This window comes from Eleutherodactylus coqui, chromosome 2 (genome assembly GCF_035609145.1).
Source record: "Eleutherodactylus coqui strain aEleCoq1 chromosome 2, aEleCoq1.hap1, whole genome shotgun sequence".
Lineage (NCBI taxonomy): Eukaryota > Metazoa > Chordata > Amphibia > Anura > Eleutherodactylidae > Eleutherodactylus > Eleutherodactylus coqui.
The window spans coordinates 283337068-283352840 of NC_089838.1; the positions used below are offsets into that span (position 1 = coordinate 283337068).

General features: G+C 44.2%; 23 non-coding genes across 23 annotated transcripts; all 23 read right to left on the reverse strand.

The window, feature by feature from the left end:
* Positions 1-79: 79 nt before the first annotated feature.
* Positions 80-172, reverse strand: TRNAI-UAU (transfer RNA isoleucine (anticodon UAU)). The gene is given in 2 exon segments: positions 80-115; positions 135-172. It is a non-coding gene; the product is annotated as a tRNA-Ile (tRNA).
* Positions 173-639: 467 nt separating this feature from the next.
* TRNAR-CCU (transfer RNA arginine (anticodon CCU)) lies at positions 640-712 on the reverse strand. Its single transcript has one exon. It is a non-coding gene; the product is annotated as a tRNA-Arg (tRNA).
* Positions 713-832: 120 nt separating this feature from the next.
* TRNAI-UAU (transfer RNA isoleucine (anticodon UAU)) lies at positions 833-925 on the reverse strand. Its single transcript is given in 2 exon segments — positions 833-868; positions 888-925. It is a non-coding gene; the product is annotated as a tRNA-Ile (tRNA).
* Positions 926-1365: 440 nt separating this feature from the next.
* Positions 1366-1438, reverse strand: TRNAR-CCU (transfer RNA arginine (anticodon CCU)). The gene has a single exon. It is a non-coding gene; the product is annotated as a tRNA-Arg (tRNA).
* A 120-nt stretch (positions 1439-1558) lies between these two features.
* TRNAI-UAU (transfer RNA isoleucine (anticodon UAU)) lies at positions 1559-1651 on the reverse strand. The gene is given in 2 exon segments: positions 1559-1594; positions 1614-1651. It is a non-coding gene; the product is annotated as a tRNA-Ile (tRNA).
* Positions 1652-1995: 344 nt separating this feature from the next.
* TRNAR-CCU (transfer RNA arginine (anticodon CCU)) lies at positions 1996-2068 on the reverse strand. The gene has a single exon. It is a non-coding gene; the product is annotated as a tRNA-Arg (tRNA).
* A 120-nt stretch (positions 2069-2188) lies between these two features.
* Positions 2189-2281, reverse strand: TRNAI-UAU (transfer RNA isoleucine (anticodon UAU)). The gene is given in 2 exon segments: positions 2189-2224; positions 2244-2281. It is a non-coding gene; the product is annotated as a tRNA-Ile (tRNA).
* Positions 2282-2907: 626 nt separating this feature from the next.
* Positions 2908-3000, reverse strand: TRNAI-UAU (transfer RNA isoleucine (anticodon UAU)). Its single transcript is given in 2 exon segments — positions 2908-2943; positions 2963-3000. It is a non-coding gene; the product is annotated as a tRNA-Ile (tRNA).
* Positions 3001-3626: 626 nt separating this feature from the next.
* TRNAI-UAU (transfer RNA isoleucine (anticodon UAU)) lies at positions 3627-3719 on the reverse strand. Its single transcript is given in 2 exon segments — positions 3627-3662; positions 3682-3719. It is a non-coding gene; the product is annotated as a tRNA-Ile (tRNA).
* Positions 3720-4345: 626 nt separating this feature from the next.
* TRNAI-UAU (transfer RNA isoleucine (anticodon UAU)) lies at positions 4346-4438 on the reverse strand. The gene is given in 2 exon segments: positions 4346-4381; positions 4401-4438. It is a non-coding gene; the product is annotated as a tRNA-Ile (tRNA).
* A 626-nt stretch (positions 4439-5064) lies between these two features.
* Positions 5065-5157, reverse strand: TRNAI-UAU (transfer RNA isoleucine (anticodon UAU)). The gene is given in 2 exon segments: positions 5065-5100; positions 5120-5157. It is a non-coding gene; the product is annotated as a tRNA-Ile (tRNA).
* Positions 5158-5782: 625 nt separating this feature from the next.
* On the reverse strand, positions 5783-5875 carry TRNAI-UAU (transfer RNA isoleucine (anticodon UAU)). Its single transcript is given in 2 exon segments — positions 5783-5818; positions 5838-5875. It is a non-coding gene; the product is annotated as a tRNA-Ile (tRNA).
* A 626-nt stretch (positions 5876-6501) lies between these two features.
* On the reverse strand, positions 6502-6594 carry TRNAI-UAU (transfer RNA isoleucine (anticodon UAU)). Its single transcript is given in 2 exon segments — positions 6502-6537; positions 6557-6594. It is a non-coding gene; the product is annotated as a tRNA-Ile (tRNA).
* A 626-nt stretch (positions 6595-7220) lies between these two features.
* Positions 7221-7313, reverse strand: TRNAI-UAU (transfer RNA isoleucine (anticodon UAU)). Its single transcript is given in 2 exon segments — positions 7221-7256; positions 7276-7313. It is a non-coding gene; the product is annotated as a tRNA-Ile (tRNA).
* A 625-nt stretch (positions 7314-7938) lies between these two features.
* Positions 7939-8031, reverse strand: TRNAI-UAU (transfer RNA isoleucine (anticodon UAU)). Its single transcript is given in 2 exon segments — positions 7939-7974; positions 7994-8031. It is a non-coding gene; the product is annotated as a tRNA-Ile (tRNA).
* A 626-nt stretch (positions 8032-8657) lies between these two features.
* Positions 8658-8750, reverse strand: TRNAI-UAU (transfer RNA isoleucine (anticodon UAU)). Its single transcript is given in 2 exon segments — positions 8658-8693; positions 8713-8750. It is a non-coding gene; the product is annotated as a tRNA-Ile (tRNA).
* A 626-nt stretch (positions 8751-9376) lies between these two features.
* Positions 9377-9469, reverse strand: TRNAI-UAU (transfer RNA isoleucine (anticodon UAU)). The gene is given in 2 exon segments: positions 9377-9412; positions 9432-9469. It is a non-coding gene; the product is annotated as a tRNA-Ile (tRNA).
* A 625-nt stretch (positions 9470-10094) lies between these two features.
* TRNAI-UAU (transfer RNA isoleucine (anticodon UAU)) lies at positions 10095-10187 on the reverse strand. The gene is given in 2 exon segments: positions 10095-10130; positions 10150-10187. It is a non-coding gene; the product is annotated as a tRNA-Ile (tRNA).
* Positions 10188-11628: 1441 nt separating this feature from the next.
* On the reverse strand, positions 11629-11721 carry TRNAI-UAU (transfer RNA isoleucine (anticodon UAU)). The gene is given in 2 exon segments: positions 11629-11664; positions 11684-11721. It is a non-coding gene; the product is annotated as a tRNA-Ile (tRNA).
* Positions 11722-12347: 626 nt separating this feature from the next.
* On the reverse strand, positions 12348-12440 carry TRNAI-UAU (transfer RNA isoleucine (anticodon UAU)). Its single transcript is given in 2 exon segments — positions 12348-12383; positions 12403-12440. It is a non-coding gene; the product is annotated as a tRNA-Ile (tRNA).
* A 625-nt stretch (positions 12441-13065) lies between these two features.
* On the reverse strand, positions 13066-13158 carry TRNAI-UAU (transfer RNA isoleucine (anticodon UAU)). Its single transcript is given in 2 exon segments — positions 13066-13101; positions 13121-13158. It is a non-coding gene; the product is annotated as a tRNA-Ile (tRNA).
* Positions 13159-14599: 1441 nt separating this feature from the next.
* On the reverse strand, positions 14600-14692 carry TRNAI-UAU (transfer RNA isoleucine (anticodon UAU)). The gene is given in 2 exon segments: positions 14600-14635; positions 14655-14692. It is a non-coding gene; the product is annotated as a tRNA-Ile (tRNA).
* A 625-nt stretch (positions 14693-15317) lies between these two features.
* TRNAI-UAU (transfer RNA isoleucine (anticodon UAU)) lies at positions 15318-15410 on the reverse strand. Its single transcript is given in 2 exon segments — positions 15318-15353; positions 15373-15410. It is a non-coding gene; the product is annotated as a tRNA-Ile (tRNA).
* Between the last annotated feature and the right edge of the window lie 363 nt (positions 15411-15773).

Here is a 15773-nt window from a genome sequence, read left to right on the forward strand (position 1 = left end):
AAAGAAATCAACTGCGATTAAGCATTGAACTATCAGCTTGTAATGCAGTAATAAAAGACAGATGACGGCAAGAAAGTAATGCTCCAGGTGAGGCTCGAACTCACAACCTCGGCATTGCTCAACAGTTACTGCTATATAAGTACCGCGCGCTGACCGATTGCGCCACTGGAGCTCTTGCAGCACCATTTATCCATGTCTTCTTTTGCCTGGAAAAAGTTGCTCAATTGAAAACCTAGTCCTATGTCAGTTTAAACCCCGTCCTTGAAAATGCAGTGGGCTATGCCATAAGTGAAGAGTAAAGCAAAGTGGTGTGTTTTTAATGAAAATGAGATGCTCTCCACCTTAACAATAGGTAATGTTGCTCAGGAACACTTCTCTTTGGACATAGCTATTGTCTTTGTAAAGACTACCATTGGGCGAGATTTTTCAAGACCTATTTAGAAGGCAAATGTTATCCAGAAAAGAAGCCAGTCTGGAAATAAAACACAACATGCTTTTGGATGGAAGGTGGGCACCCACCCCACATGGGACTCGAACCCACAATCTTCGCCTTATCCAGAAAAGAAGCCTGTCTGGATCTAAAACTCAGTATACTGATGAAAGGTGGGCAACTCAGTATACTGATGAAAGGTGGGCAACCACCCCAGATGGGACTCGAACCCACAATCCCTGGCTTAGGAGGCCAGTGCCTTATCCATTAGGCCACTGGGGCTACATGCACAGAAGAAGCGTGGCTTTCTTTTCGATTGTTTTAAAGAAATCAACTGCGATTAAGCATTGAACTATCAGCTTGTAATGCAGTAATAAAAGACAGATGACGGCAAGAAAGTAATGCTCCAGGTGAGGCTCGAACTCACAACCTCGGCATTGCTCAACAGTTACTGCTATATAAGTACCGCGCGCTGACCGATTGCGCCATTGGAGCTCTTGCAGCACCATTTATCCATGTCTTCTTTTGCCTGGAAAAAGTTGCTCAATTGAAAACCTAGTCCTATGTCAGTTTAAACCCCGTCCTTGAAAATGCAGTGGGCTATGCCATAAGTGAAGAGTAAAGCAAAGTGGTGTGTTTTTAATGAAAATGAGATGCTCTCCACCTTAACAATAGGTAATGTTGCTCAGGAACACTTCTCTTTGGACATAGCTATTGTCTTTGTAAAGACTACCATTGGGCGAGATTTTTCAAGACCTATTTAAGAGGCAAATGTTATCCAGAAAAGAAGCCAGTCTGGAAATAAAACACGACATGCTTTTGGATGAAAGGTGGGCACCCACCCCACATGGGACCCGAACCCACAATCTTCGCCTTATCCAGAAAAGAAGCCTGTCTGGATCTAAAACTCAGTATACTGATGAAAGGTGGGCAACCACCCCAGATGGGACTCGAACCCACAATCCCTGGCTTAGGAGGCCAGTGCCTTATCCATTAGGCCACTGGGGCTACATGCACAGAAGAAGCGTGGCTTTCTTTTCGATTGTTTTAAAGAAATCAACTGCGATTAAGCATTGAACTATCAGCTTGTAATGCAGTAATAAAAGACAGATGACGGCAAGAAAGTAATGCTCCAGGTGAGGCTCGAACTCACAACCTCGGCATTGCTCAACAGTTACTGCTATATAAGTACCGCGCGCTGACCGATTGCGCCACTGGAGCTCTTGCAGCACCATTTATCCATGTCTTCTTTTGCCTGGAAAAAGTTGCTCAATTGAAAACCTAGTCCTATGTCAGTTTAAACCCCGTCCTTGAAAATGCAGTGGGCTATGCCATAAGTGAAGAGTAAAGCAAAGTGGTGTGTTTTTAATGAAAATGAGATGCTCTCCACCTTAACAATAGGTAATGTTGCTCAGGAACACTTCTCTTTGGACATAGCTATTGTCTTTGTAAAGACTACCATTGAGCGAGATTTTTCAAGACCTATTTAAGAGGCAAATGTTATCCAGAAAAGAAGCCAGTCTGGAAATAAAACACGACATGCTTTTGGATGAAAGGTGGGCAACCACCCCAGATGGGACTCGAACCCACAATCCCTGGCTTAGGAGGCCAGTGCCTTATCCATTAGGCCACTGGGGCTACATGCACAGAAGAAGCGTGGCTTTCTTTTCGATTGTTTTAAAGAAATCAACTGCGATTAAGCATTGAACTATCAGCTTGTAATGCAGTAATAAAAGACAGATGACGGCAAGAAAGTAATGCTCCAGGTGAGGCTCGAACTCACAACCTCGGCATTGCTCAACAGTTACTGCTATATAAGTACCGCGCGCTGACCGATTGCGCCATTGGAGCTCTTGCAGCACCATTTATCCATGTCTTCTTTTGCCTGGAAAAAGTTGCTCAATTGAAAACCTAGTCCTATGTCAGTTTAAACCCCGTCCTTGAAAATGCAGTGGGCTATGCCATAAGTGAAGAGTAAAGCAAAGTGGTGTGTTTTTAATGAAAATGAGATGCTCTCCACCTTAACAATAGGTAATGTTGCTCAGGAACACTTCTCTTTGGACATAGCTATTGTCTTTGTAAAGACTACCATTGGGCGAGATTTTTCAAGACCTATTTAAGAGGCAAATGTTATCCAGAAAAGAAGCCAGTCTGGAAATAAAACACGACATGCTTTTGGATGAAAGGTGGGCACCCACCCCACATGGGACCCGAACCCACAATCTTCGCCTTATCCAGAAAAGAAGCCTGTCTGGATCTAAAACTCAGTATACTGATGAAAGGTGGGCAACCACCCCAGATGGGACTCGAATCCCTGGCTTAGGAGGCCAGTGCCTTATCCATTAGGCCACTGGGGCTACATGCACAGAAGAAGCGTGGCTTTGTTTTCGATTGTTTTAAAGAAATCAACTGCGATTAGGCATTGAACTATCAGCTTGTAATGCAGTAATAAAAGACAGATGACGGCAAGAAAGTAATGCTCCAGGTGAGGCTCGAACTCACAACCTCAGCATTGCTCAACAGTTACTGCTATATAAGTACCGCGCGCTGACCGATTGCGCCACAGGAGCTCTTGCAGCACCATTTGTCCATGTCTTCTTTTGCCTGGAAAAAGTTGCTCAATTGAAAACCTAGTCCTATGTCAGTTTAAACCCCGTCCTTGAAAATGCAGTGGGCTATGCCATAAGTGAAGAGTAAAGCAAAGTGGTGTGTTTTTAATGAAAATGAGATGCTCTCCACCTTAACAATAGGTAATGTTGCTCAGGAACACTTCTCTTTGGACATAGCTATTGTCTTTGTAAAGACTACCATTTGGCGAGATTTTTCAAGACCTATTTAAGAGGCAAATGTTATCCAGAAAAGAAGCCAGTCTGGAAATAAAACAGGACATGCTTTTGGATGGAAGGTGGGCACCCATCCCACATGGGACTCGAACCCACAATCTTCGCCTTATCCAGAAAAGAAGCCTGTCTGGATCTAAAACTCAGTATACTGATGAAAGGTGGGCAACCACCCCAGATGGGACTCGAATCCCTGGCTTAGGAGGCCAGTGCCTTATCCATTAGGCCACTGGGGCTACATGCACAGAAGAAGCGTGGCTTTCTTTTCGATTGTTTTAAAGAAATCAACTGCGATTAGGCATTGAACTATCAGCTTGTAATGCAGTAATAAAAGACAGATGACAGCAAGAAAGTAATGCTCCAGGTGAGGCTCGAACTCACAACCTCGGCATTGCTCAACAGTTACTGCTATATAAGTACCGCGCGCTGACCGATTGTGCCACTGGAGCTCTTGCAGCACCATTTATCCATGTCTTCTTTTGCCTGGAAAAAGTTGCTCAATTGAAAACCTAGTCCTATGTCAGTTTAAACCCCGTCCTTGAAAATGCAGTGGGCTATGCCATAAGTGAAGAGTAAAGTAAAGTGGTGTGTTTTTAATGAAAATGAGATGCTCTCCACCTTAACAATAGGTAATGTTGCTCAGGAACACTTCTCTTTGGACATAGCTATTGTCTTTGTAAAGACTACCATTGGGCGAGATTTTTCAAGACCTATTTAAGAGGCAAATGTTATCCAGAAAAGAAGCCAGTCTGGAAATAAAACACGACATGCTTTTGGATGAAAGGTGGGCACCCACCCCACATGGGACCCGAACCCACAATCTTCGCCTTATCCAGAAAAGAAGCCTGTCTGGATCTAAAACTCAGTATACTGATGAAAGGTGGGCAACCACCCCAGATGGGACTCGAATCCCTGGCTTAGGAGGCCAGTGCCTTATCCATTAGGCCACTGGGGCTACATGCACAGAAGAAGCGTGGCTTTCTTTTCGATTGTTTTAAAGAAATCAACTGCGATTAGGCATTGAACTATCAGCTTGTAATGCAGTAATAAAAGACAGATGACGGCAAGAAAGTAATGCTCCAGGTGAGGCTCGAACTCACAACCTCAGCATTGCTCAACAGTTACTGCTATATAAGTACCGCGCGCTGACCGATTGCGCCACAGGAGCTCTTGCAGCCCCATTTATCCATGTCTTCTTTTGCCTGGAAAAAGTTGCTCAATTGAAAACCTAGTCCTATGTCAGTTTAAACCCCGTCCTTGAAAATGCAGTGGGCTATGCCATAAGTGAAGAGTAAAGCAAAGTGGTGTGTTTTTAATGAAAATGAGATGCTCTCCACCTTAACAATAGGTAATGTTGCTCAGGAACACTTCTCTTTGGACATAGCTATTGTCTTTGTAAAGACTACCATTTGGCGAGATTTTTCAAGACCTATTTAAGAGGCAAATGTTATCCAGAAAAGAAGCCAGTCTGGAAATAAAACAAGACATGCTTTTGGATGGAAGGTGGGCACCCACCCCACATGGGACCCGAACCCACAATCTTCGCCTTATCCAGAAAAGAAGCCTGTCTGGATCTAAAACTCAGTATACTGATGAAAGGTGGGCAACCACCCCAGATGGGACTCAAATCCCTGGCTTAGGAGGCCAGTGCCTTATCCATTAGGCCACTGGGGCTACATGCACAGAAGAAGCGTGGCTTTCTTTTCGATTGTTTTAAAGAAATCAACTGCGATTAAGCATTGAACTATCAGCTTGTAATGCAGTAATAAAAGACAGATGACGGCAAGAAAGTAATGCTCCAGGTGAGGCTTGAACTCACAACCTCGGCATTGCTCAACAGTTACTGCTATATAAGTACCGCGCGCTGACCGATTGCGCCACTGGAGCTCTTGCAGCACCATTTATCCATGTCTTCTTTTGCCTGGAAAAAGTTGCTCAATTGAAAACCTAGTCCTATGTCAGTTTAAACCCCGTCCTTGAAAATGCAGTGGGCTATGCCATAAGTGAAGAGTAAAGCAAAGTGGTGTGTTTTTAATGAAAATGAGATGCTCTCCACCTTAACAATAGGTAATGTTGCTCAGGAACACTTCTCTTTGGACATAGCTATTGTCTTTGTAAAGACTACCATTGGGCGAGATTTTTCAAGACCTATTTAAGAGGCAAATGTAATCCAGAAAAGAAGCCAGTCTGGAAATAAAACACGACATGCTTTTGGATGAAAGGTGGGCACCCACCCCACATGGGACCCGAACCCACAATCTTCGCCTTATCCAGAAAAGAAGCCTGTCTGGATCTAAAACTCAGTATACTGATGAAAGGTGGGCAACCACCCCAGATGGGACTCGAATCCCTGGCTTAGGAGGCCAGTGCCTTATCCATTAGGCCACTGGGGCTACATGCACAGAAGAAGCGTGGCTTTCTTTTCGATTGTTTTAAAGAAATCAACTGCGATTAGGCATTGAACTATCAGCTTGTAATGCAGTAATAAAAGACAGATGAGGCAGGAAAGTAATGCTCCAGGTGAGGCTCGAACTCACAACCTCGGCATTGCTCAACAGTTACTGCTATATAAGTACCGCGCGCTGACCGATTGCGCCATTGGAGCTCTTGCAGCACCATTTATCCATGTCTTCTTTTGCCTGGAAAAAGTTGCTCAATTGAAAACCTAGTCCTATGTCAGTTTAAACCCCGTCCTTGAAAATGCAGTGGGCTATGCCATAAGTGAAGAGTAAAGCAAAGTGGTGTGTTTTTAATGAAAATGAGATGCTCTCCACCTTAACAATAGGTAATGTTGCTCAGGAACACTTCTCTTTGGACATAGCTATTGTCTTTGTAAAGACTACCATTGGGCGAGATTTTTCAAGACCTATTTAAGAGGCAAATGTTATCCAGAAAAGAAGCCAGTCTGGAAATAAAACACGACATGCTTTTGGATGAAAGGTGGGCACCCACCCCACATGGGACCCGAACCCACAATCTTCGCCTTATCCAGAAAAGAAGCCTGTCTGGATCTAAAACTCAGTATACTGATGAAAGGTGGGCAACCACCCCAGATGGGACTCGAATCCCTGGCTTAGGAGGCCAGTGCCTTATCCATTAGGCCACTGGGGCTACATGCACAGAAGAAGCGTGGCTTTCTTTTCGATTGTTTTAAAGAAATCAACTGCGATTAGGCATTGAACTATCAGCTTGTAATGCAGTAATAAAAGACAGATGACGGCAAGAAAGTAATGCTCCAGGTGAGGCTCGAACTCACAACCTCAGCATTGCTCAACAGTTACTGCTATATAAGTACCGCGCGCTGACCGATTGCGCCACAGGAGCTCTTGCAGCACCATTTATCCATGTCTTCTTTTGCCTGGAAAAAGTTGCTCAATTGAAAACCTAGTCCTATGTCAGTTTAAACCCCGTCCTTGAAAATGCAGTGGGCTATGCCATAAGTGAAGAGTAAAGCAAAGTGGTGTGTTTTTAATGAAAATGAGATGCTCTCCACCTTAACAATAGGTAATGTTGCTCAGGAACACTTCTCTTTGGACATAGCTATTGTCTTTGTAAAGACTACCATTTGGCGAGATTTTTCAAGACCTATTTAAGAGGCAAATGTTATCCAGAAAAGAAGCCAGTCTGGAAATAAAACAAGACATGCTTTTGGATGGAAGGTGGGCACCCACCCCACATGGGACCCGAACCCACAATCTTCGCCTTATCCAGAAAAGAAGCCTGTCTGGATCTAAAACTCAGTATACTGATGAAAGGTGGGCAACCACCCCAGATGGGACTCAAATCCCTGGCTTAGGAGGCCAGTGCCTTATCCATTAGGCCACTGGGGCTACATGCACAGAAGAAGCGTGGCTTTCTTTTCGATTGTTTTAAAGAAATCAACTGCGATTAAGCATTGAACTATCAGCTTGTAATGCAGTAATAAAAGACAGATGACGGCAAGAAAGTAATGCTCCAGGTGAGGCTTGAACTCACAACCTCGGCATTGCTCAACAGTTACTGCTATATAAGTACCGCGCGCTGACCGATTGCGCCACTGGAGCTCTTGCAGCACCATTTATCCATGTCTTCTTTTGCCTGGAAAAAGTTGCTCAATTGAAAACCTAGTCCTATGTCAGTTTAAACCCCGTCCTTGAAAATGCAGTGGGCTATGCCATAAGTGAAGAGTAAAGCAAAGTGGTGTGTTTTTAATGAAAATGAGATGCTCTCCACCTTAACAATAGGTAATGTTGCTCAGGAACACTTCTCTTTGGACATAGCTATTGTCTTTGTAAAGACTACCATTGGGCGAGATTTTTCAAGACCTATTTAAGAGGCAAATGTAATCCAGAAAAGAAGCCAGTCTGGAAATAAAACACGACATGCTTTTGGATGAAAGGTGGGCACCCACCCCACATGGGACCCGAACCCACAATCTTCGCCTTATCCAGAAAAGAAGCCTGTCTGGATCTAAAACTCAGTATACTGATGAAAGGTGGGCAACCACCCCAGATGGGACTCGAATCCCTGGCTTAGGAGGCCAGTGCCTTATCCATTAGGCCACTGGGGCTACATGCACAGAAGAAGCGTGGCTTTCTTTTCGATTGTTTTAAAGAAATCAACTGCGATTAGGCATTGAACTATCAGCTTGTAATGCAGTAATAAAAGACAGATGAGGCAGGAAAGTAATGCTCCAGGTGAGGCTCGAACTCACAACCTCGGCATTGCTCAACAGTTACTGCTATATAAGTACCGCGCGCTGACCGATTGCGCCATTGGAGCTCTTGCAGCACCATTTATCCATGTCTTCTTTTGCCTGGAAAAAGTTGCTCAATTGAAAACCTAGTCCTATGTCAGTTTAAACCCCGTCCTTGAAAATGCAGTGGGCTATGCCATAAGTGAAGAGTAAAGCAAAGTGGTGTGTTTTTAATGAAAATGAGATGCTCTCCACCTTAACAATAGGTAATGTTGCTCAGGAACACTTCTCTTTGGACATAGCTATTGTCTTTGTAAAGACTACCATTGGGCGAGATTTTTCAAGACCTATTTAAGAGGCAAATGTTATCCAGAAAAGAAGCCAGTCTGGAAATAAAACACGACATGCTTTTGGATGAAAGGTGGGCACCCACCCCACATGGGACCCGAACCCACAATCTTCGCCTTATCCAGAAAAGAAGCCTGTCTGGATCTAAAACTCAGTATACTGATGAAAGGTGGGCAACCACCCCAGATGGGACTCGAATCCCTGGCTTAGGAGGCCAGTGCCTTATCCATTAGGCCACTGGGGCTACATGCACAGAAGAAGCGTGGCTTTCTTTTCGATTGTTTTAAAGAAATCAACTGCGATTAGGCATTGAACTATCAGCTTGTAATGCAGTAATAAAAGACAGATGACGGCAAGAAAGTAATGCTCCAGGTGAGGCTCGAACTCACAACCTCAGCATTGCTCAACAGTTACTGCTATATAAGTACCGCGCGCTGACCGATTGCGCCACAGGAGCTCTTGCAGCCCCATTTATCCATGTCTTCTTTTGCCTGGAAAAAGTTGCTCAATTGAAAACCTAGTCCTATGTCAGTTTAAACCCCGTCCTTGAAAATGCAGTGGGCTATGCCATAAGTGAAGAGTAAAGCAAAGTGGTGTGTTTTTAATGAAAATGAGATGCTCTCCACCTTAACAATAGGTAATGTTGCTCAGGAACACTTCTCTTTGGACATAGCTATTGTCTTTGTAAAGACTACCATTTGGCGAGATTTTTCAAGACCTATTTAAGAGGCAAATGTTATCCAGAAAAGAAGCCAGTCTGGAAATAAAACAAGACATGCTTTTGGATGGAAGGTGGGCACCCACCCCACATGGGACCCGAACCCACAATCTTCGCCTTATCCAGAAAAGAAGCCTGTCTGGATCTAAAACTCAGTATACTGATGAAAGGTGGGCAACCACCCCAGATGGGACTCAAATCCCTGGCTTAGGAGGCCAGTGCCTTATCCATTAGGCCACTGGGGCTACATGCACAGAAGAAGCGTGGCTTTCTTTTCGATTGTTTTAAAGAAATCAACTGCGATTAAGCATTGAACTATCAGCTTGTAATGCAGTAATAAAAGACAGATGACGGCAAGAAAGTAATGCTCCAGGTGAGGCTTGAACTCACAACCTCGGCATTGCTCAACAGTTACTGCTATATAAGTACCGCGCGCTGACCGATTGCGCCACTGGAGCTCTTGCAGCACCATTTATCCATGTCTTCTTTTGCCTGGAAAAAGTTGCTCAATTGAAAACCTAGTCCTATGTCAGTTTAAACCCCGTCCTTGAAAATGCAGTGGGCTATGCCATAAGTGAAGAGTAAAGCAAAGTGGTGTGTTTTTAATGAAAATGAGATGCTCTCCACCTTAACAATAGGTAATGTTGCTCAGGAACACTTCTCTTTGGACATAGCTATTGTCTTTGTAAAGACTACCATTGGGCGAGATTTTTCAAGACCTATTTAAGAGGCAAATGTAATCCAGAAAAGAAGCCAGTCTGGAAATAAAACACGACATGCTTTTGGATGAAAGGTGGGCACCCACCCCACATGGGACCCGAACCCACAATCTTCGCCTTATCCAGAAAAGAAGCCTGTCTGGATCTAAAACTCAGTATACTGATGAAAGGTGGGCAACCACCCCAGATGGGACTCGAATCCCTGGCTTAGGAGGCCAGTGCCTTATCCATTAGGCCACTGGGGCTACATGCACAGAAGAAGCGTGGCTTTCTTTTCGATTGTTTTAAAGAAATCAACTGCGATTAGGCATTGAACTATCAGCTTGTAATGCAGTAATAAAAGACAGATGAGGCAAGAAAGTAATGCTCCAGGTGAGGCTCGAACTCACAACCTCGGCATTGCTCAACAGTTACTGCTATATAAGTACCGCGCGCTGACCGATTGCGCCACAGGAGCTCTTGTAGCACCATTTATCCATGTCTTCTTTTGCCTGGAAAAAGTTGCTCAATTGAAAACCTAGTCCTATGTCAGTTTAAACCCCGTCCTTGAAAATGCAGTGGGCTATGCCATAAGTGAAGAGTAAAGCAAAGTGGTGTGTTTTTAATGAAAATGAGATGCTCTCCACCTTAACAATAGGTAATGTTGCTCAGGAACACTTCTCTTTGGACATAGCTATTGTCTTTGTAAAGACTACCATTGGGCGAGATTTTTCAAGACCTATTTAAGAGGCAAATCTTATCCAGAAAAGAAGCTAGTCTGGAAATAAAACATGACATGCTTTTGGATGAAAGGTAGGCACCCACCCCACATGGGACCCGAACCCACAATCTTCGCCTTATCCAGAAAAGAAGCCTGTCTGGATCTAAAACTCAGTATACTGATGAAAGGTGGGCACCCACCCCACATGGGACCCGTACCCACAATCTTCGCCTTATCCAGAAAAGAAGCCTGTCTGGATCTAAAACTCAGTATACTGATGAAAGGTGGGCAACCACCCCAGATGGGACTCGAATCCCTGGCTTAGGAGGCCAGTGCCTTATCCATTAGGCCACTGGGGCTACATGCACAGAAGAAGCGTGGCTTTCTTTTCGATTGTTTTAAAGAAATCAACTGCGATTAGGCATTGAACTATCAGCTTGTAATGCAGTAATAAAAAACAGATGACGGCAAGAAAGTAATGCTCCAGGTGAGTCTCGAACTCACAACCTCGGCATTGCTCAACAGTTACTGCTATATAAGTAGCGCGCGCTGACCAATTGCGCCACTGGAGCTCTTGCAGCACTGTTTATCCATGTCTTCTTTTGCCTGGAAAACGTTGCTCAATTGAAAACCTAGTCCTATGTCAGTTTAAACCCCGTCCTTGAAAATGCAGTGGGCTATGCCATAAGTGAAGAGTAAAGCAAAGTGGTGTGTTTTTAATGAAAATGAGATGCTCTCCACCTTAACAATAGGTAATGTTGCTCAGGAACACTTCTCTTTGGACATAGCTATTGTCTTTGTAAAGACTACCATTGGGCGAGATTTTTCAAGACCTATTTAAGAGGCAAATGTTATCCAGAAAAGAAGCCAGTCTGGAAATAAAACAGGACATGCTTTTGGATGGAAGGTGGGCACCCACCCCACATGGGACTCGAACCCACAATCTTCGCCTTATCTAGAAAAGAAGCCTGTCTGGATCTAAAACTCAGTATACTGATGAAAGGTGGGCAACCACCCCAGATGGGACTCGAATCCCTGGCTTAGGAGCCCAGTGCCTTATCCATTAGGCCACTGGGGCTACATGCACAGAAGAAGCGTGGCTTTCTTTTCGATTGTTTTAAAGAAATCAACTGCGATTAGGCATTGAACTATCAGCTTGTAATGCAGTAATAAAAGACAGATGACAGCAAGAAACTAATGCTCCAGGTGAGGCTCGAACTCACAACCTCGGCATTGCTCAACAGTTACTGCTATATAAGTACCGCGCGCTGACCGACTGCGCCACTGGAGCTCTTGCAGCACCATTTATCCATGTCTTCTTTTGCCTGGAAAAAGTTGCTCAATTGAAAACCTAGTCCTATGTCAGTTTAAACCCCGTCCTTGAAAATGCAGTGGGCTATGCCATAAGTGAAGAGTAAAGTAAAGTGGTGTGTTTTTAATGAAAATGAGATGCTCTCCACCTTAACAATAGGTAATGTTGCTCAGGAACACTTCTCTTTGGACATAGCTATTGTCTTTGTAAAGACTACCATTGGGCGAGATTTTTCAAGACCTATTTAAGAGGCAAATGTTATCCAGAAAAGAAGCCAGTCTGGAAATAAAACAAGACATGCTTTTGGATGGAAGGTGGGCACCCACCCCACATGGGACCCGAACCCACAATCTTCGCCTTATCCAGAAAAGAAGCCTGTCTGGATCTAAAACTCAGTATACTGATGAAAGGTGGGCAACCACCCCAGATGGGACTCAAATCCCTGGCTTAGGAGGCCAGTGCCTTATCCATTAGGCCACTGGGGCTACATGCACAGAAGAAGCGTGGCTTTCTTTTCGATTGTTTTAAAGAAATCAACTGCGATTAAGCATTGAACTATCAGCTTGTAATGCAGTAATAAAAGACAGATGACAGCAAGAAAGTAATGCTCCAGGTGAGGCTTGAACTCACAACCTCGGCATTGCTCAACAGTTACTGCTATATAAGTACCGCGCGCTGACCGATTGCGCCACTGGAGCTCTTGCAGCACCATTTATCCATGTCTTCTTTTGCCTGGAAAAAGTTGCTCAATTGAAAACCTAGTCCTATGTCAGTTTAAACCCCGTCCTTGAAAATGCAGTGGGCTATGCCATAAGTGAAGAGTAAAGCAAAGTGGTGTGTTTTTAATGAAAATGAGATGCTCTCCACCTTAACAATAGGTAATGTTGCTCAGGAACACTTCTCTTTGGACATAGCTATTGTCTTTGTAAAGACTACCATTGGGCGAGATTTTTCAAGACCTATTTAAGAGGCAAATGTAATCCAGAAAAGAAGCCAGTCTGGAAATAAAACACGACATGCTTTTGGATGAAAGGTGGGCACCCACCCCACATGGGACCCGAACCCACAATCTTCGCCTTATCCAGAAAAGAAGCCTGTCTGGATCTAAAACTCAGTATACTGATGAAAGGTGGGCAACCACCCCAGATGGGACTCGAATCCCTGGCTTAGGAGGCCAGTGCCTTATCCATTAGGCCACTGGGGCTACATGCACAGAAGAAGCGTGGCTTTCTTTTCGATTGTTTTAAAGAAATCAACTGCGATTAGGCATTGAACTATCAGCTTGTAATGCAGTAATAAAAGACAGATGAGGCAAGAAAGTAATGCTCCAGGTGAGGCTCGAACTCACAACCTCGGCATTGCTCAACAGTTACTGCTATATAAGTACCGCGCGCTGACCGATTGCGCCACAGGAGCTCTTGTAGCACCATTTATCCATGTCTTCTTTTGCCTGGAAAAAGTTGCTCAATTGAAAACCTAGTCCTATGTCAGTTTAAACCCCGTCCTTGAAAATGCAGTGGGCTATGCCATAAGTGAAGAGTAAAGCAAAGTGGTGTGTTTTTAATGAAAATGCGATGCTCTCCACCTTAACAATAGGTAATGTTGCTCAGGAACACTTCTCTTTGGACATAGCTATTGTCTTTGTAAAGACTACCATTGGGCGAGATTTTTCAAGACCTATTTAAGAGGCAAATCTTATCCAGAAAAGAAGCTAGTCTGGAAATAAAACATGACATGCTTTTGGATGAAAGGTAGGCACCCACCCCACATGGGACCCGAACCCACAATCTTCGCCTTATCCAGAAAAGAAGCCTGTCTGGATCTAAAACTCAGTATACTGATGAAAGGTGGGCACCCACCCCACATGGGACCCGTACCCACAATCTTCGCCTTATCCAGAAAAGAAGCCTGTCTGGATCTAAAACTCAGTATACTGATGAAAGGTGGGCAACCACCCCAGATGGGACTCGAATCCCTGGCTTAGGAGGCCAGTGCCTTATCCATTAGGCCACTGGGGCTACATGCACAGAAGAAGCGTGGCTTTCTTTTCGATTGTTTTAAAGAAATCAACTGCGATTAGGCATTGAACTATCAGCTTGTAATGCAGTAATAAAAAACAGATGACGGCAAGAAAGTAATGCTCCAGGTGAGTCTCGAACTCACAACCTCGGCATTGCTCAACAGTTACTGCTATATAAGTAGCGCGCGCTGACCAATTGCGCCACTGGAGCTCTTGCAGCACTGTTTATCCATGTCTTCTTTTGCCTGGAAAACGTTGCTCAATTGAAAACCTAGTCCTATGTCAGTTTAAACCCCGTCCTTGAAAATGCAGTGGGCTATGCCATAAGTGAAGAGTAAAGCAAAGTGGTGTGTTTTTAATGAAAATGAGATGCTCTCCACCTTAACAATAGGTAATGTTGCTCAGGAACACTTCTCTTTGGACATAGCTATTGTCTTTGTAAAGACTACCATTGGGCGAGATTTTTCAAGACCTATTTAAGAGGCAAATGTTATCCAGAAAAGAAGCCAGTCTGGAAATAAAACAGGACATGCTTTTGGATGGAAGGTGGGCACCCACCCCACATGGGACTCGAACCCACAATCTTCGCCTTATCTAGAAAAGAAGCCTGTCTGGATCTAAAACTCAGTATACTGATGAAAGGTGGGCAACCACCCCAGATGGGACTCGAATCCCTGGCTTAGGAGGCCAGTGCCTTATCCATTAGGCCACTGGGGCTACATGCACAGAAGAAGCGTGGCTTTCTTTTCGATTGTTTTAAAGAAATCAACTGCGATTAGGCATTGAACTATCAGCTTGTAATGCAGTAATAAAAGACAGATGACAGCAAGAAAGTAATGCTCCAGGTGAGGCTTGAACTCACAACCTCGGCATTGCTCAACAGTTACTGCTATATAAGTACCGCGCGCTGACCGATTGCGCCACTGGAGCTCTTGCAGCACCATTTATCCATGTCTTCTTTTGCCTGGAAAAAGTTGCTCAATTGAAAACCTAGTCCTATGTCAGTTTAAACCCCGTCCTTGAAAATGCAGTGGGCTATGCCATAAGTGAAGAGTAAAGCAAAGTGGTGTGTTTTTAATGAAAATGAGATGCTCTCCACCTTAACAATAGGTAATGTTGCTCAGGAACACTTCTCTTTGGACATAGCTATTGTCTTTGTAAAGACTACCATTGGGCGAGATTTTTCAAGACCTATTTAAGAGGCAAATGTAATCCAGAAAAGAAGCCAGTCTGGAAATAAAACACGACATGCTTTTGGATGAAAGGTGGGCACCCACCCCACATGGGACCCGAACCCACAATCTTCGCCTTATCCAGAAAAGAAGCCTGTCTGGATCTAAAACTCAGTATACTGATGAAAGGTGGGCAACCACCCCAGATGGGACTCGAATCCCTGGCTTAGGAGGCCAGTGCCTTATCCATTAGGCCACTGGGGCTACATGCACAGAAGAAGCGTGGCTTTCTTTTCGATTGTTTTAAAGAAATCAACTGCGATTAGGCATTGAACTATCAGCTTGTAATGCAGTAATAAAAGACAGATGAGGCAAGAAAGTAATGCTCCAGGTGAGGCTCGAACTCACAACCTCGGCATTGCTCAACAGTTACTGCTATATAAGTACCGCGCGCTGACCGATTGCGCCACAGGAGCTCTTGTAGCACCATTTATCCATGTCTTCTTTTGCCTGGAAAAAGTTGCTCAATTGAAAACCTAGTCCTATGTCAGTTTAAACCCCGTCCTTGAAAATGCAGTGGGCTATGCCATAAGTGAAGAGTAAAGCAAAGTGGTGTGTTTTTAATGAAAATGAGATGCTCTCCACCTTAACAATAGGTAATGTTGCTCAGGAACACTTCTCTTTGGACATAGCTATTGTCTTTGTAAAGACTACCATTGGGCGAGATTTTTCAAGACCTATTTAAGAGGCAAATCTTATCCAGAAAAGAAGCTAGTCTGGAAATAAAACATGACATGCTTTTGGATGAAAGGTAGGCACCCACCCCACATGGGACCCGA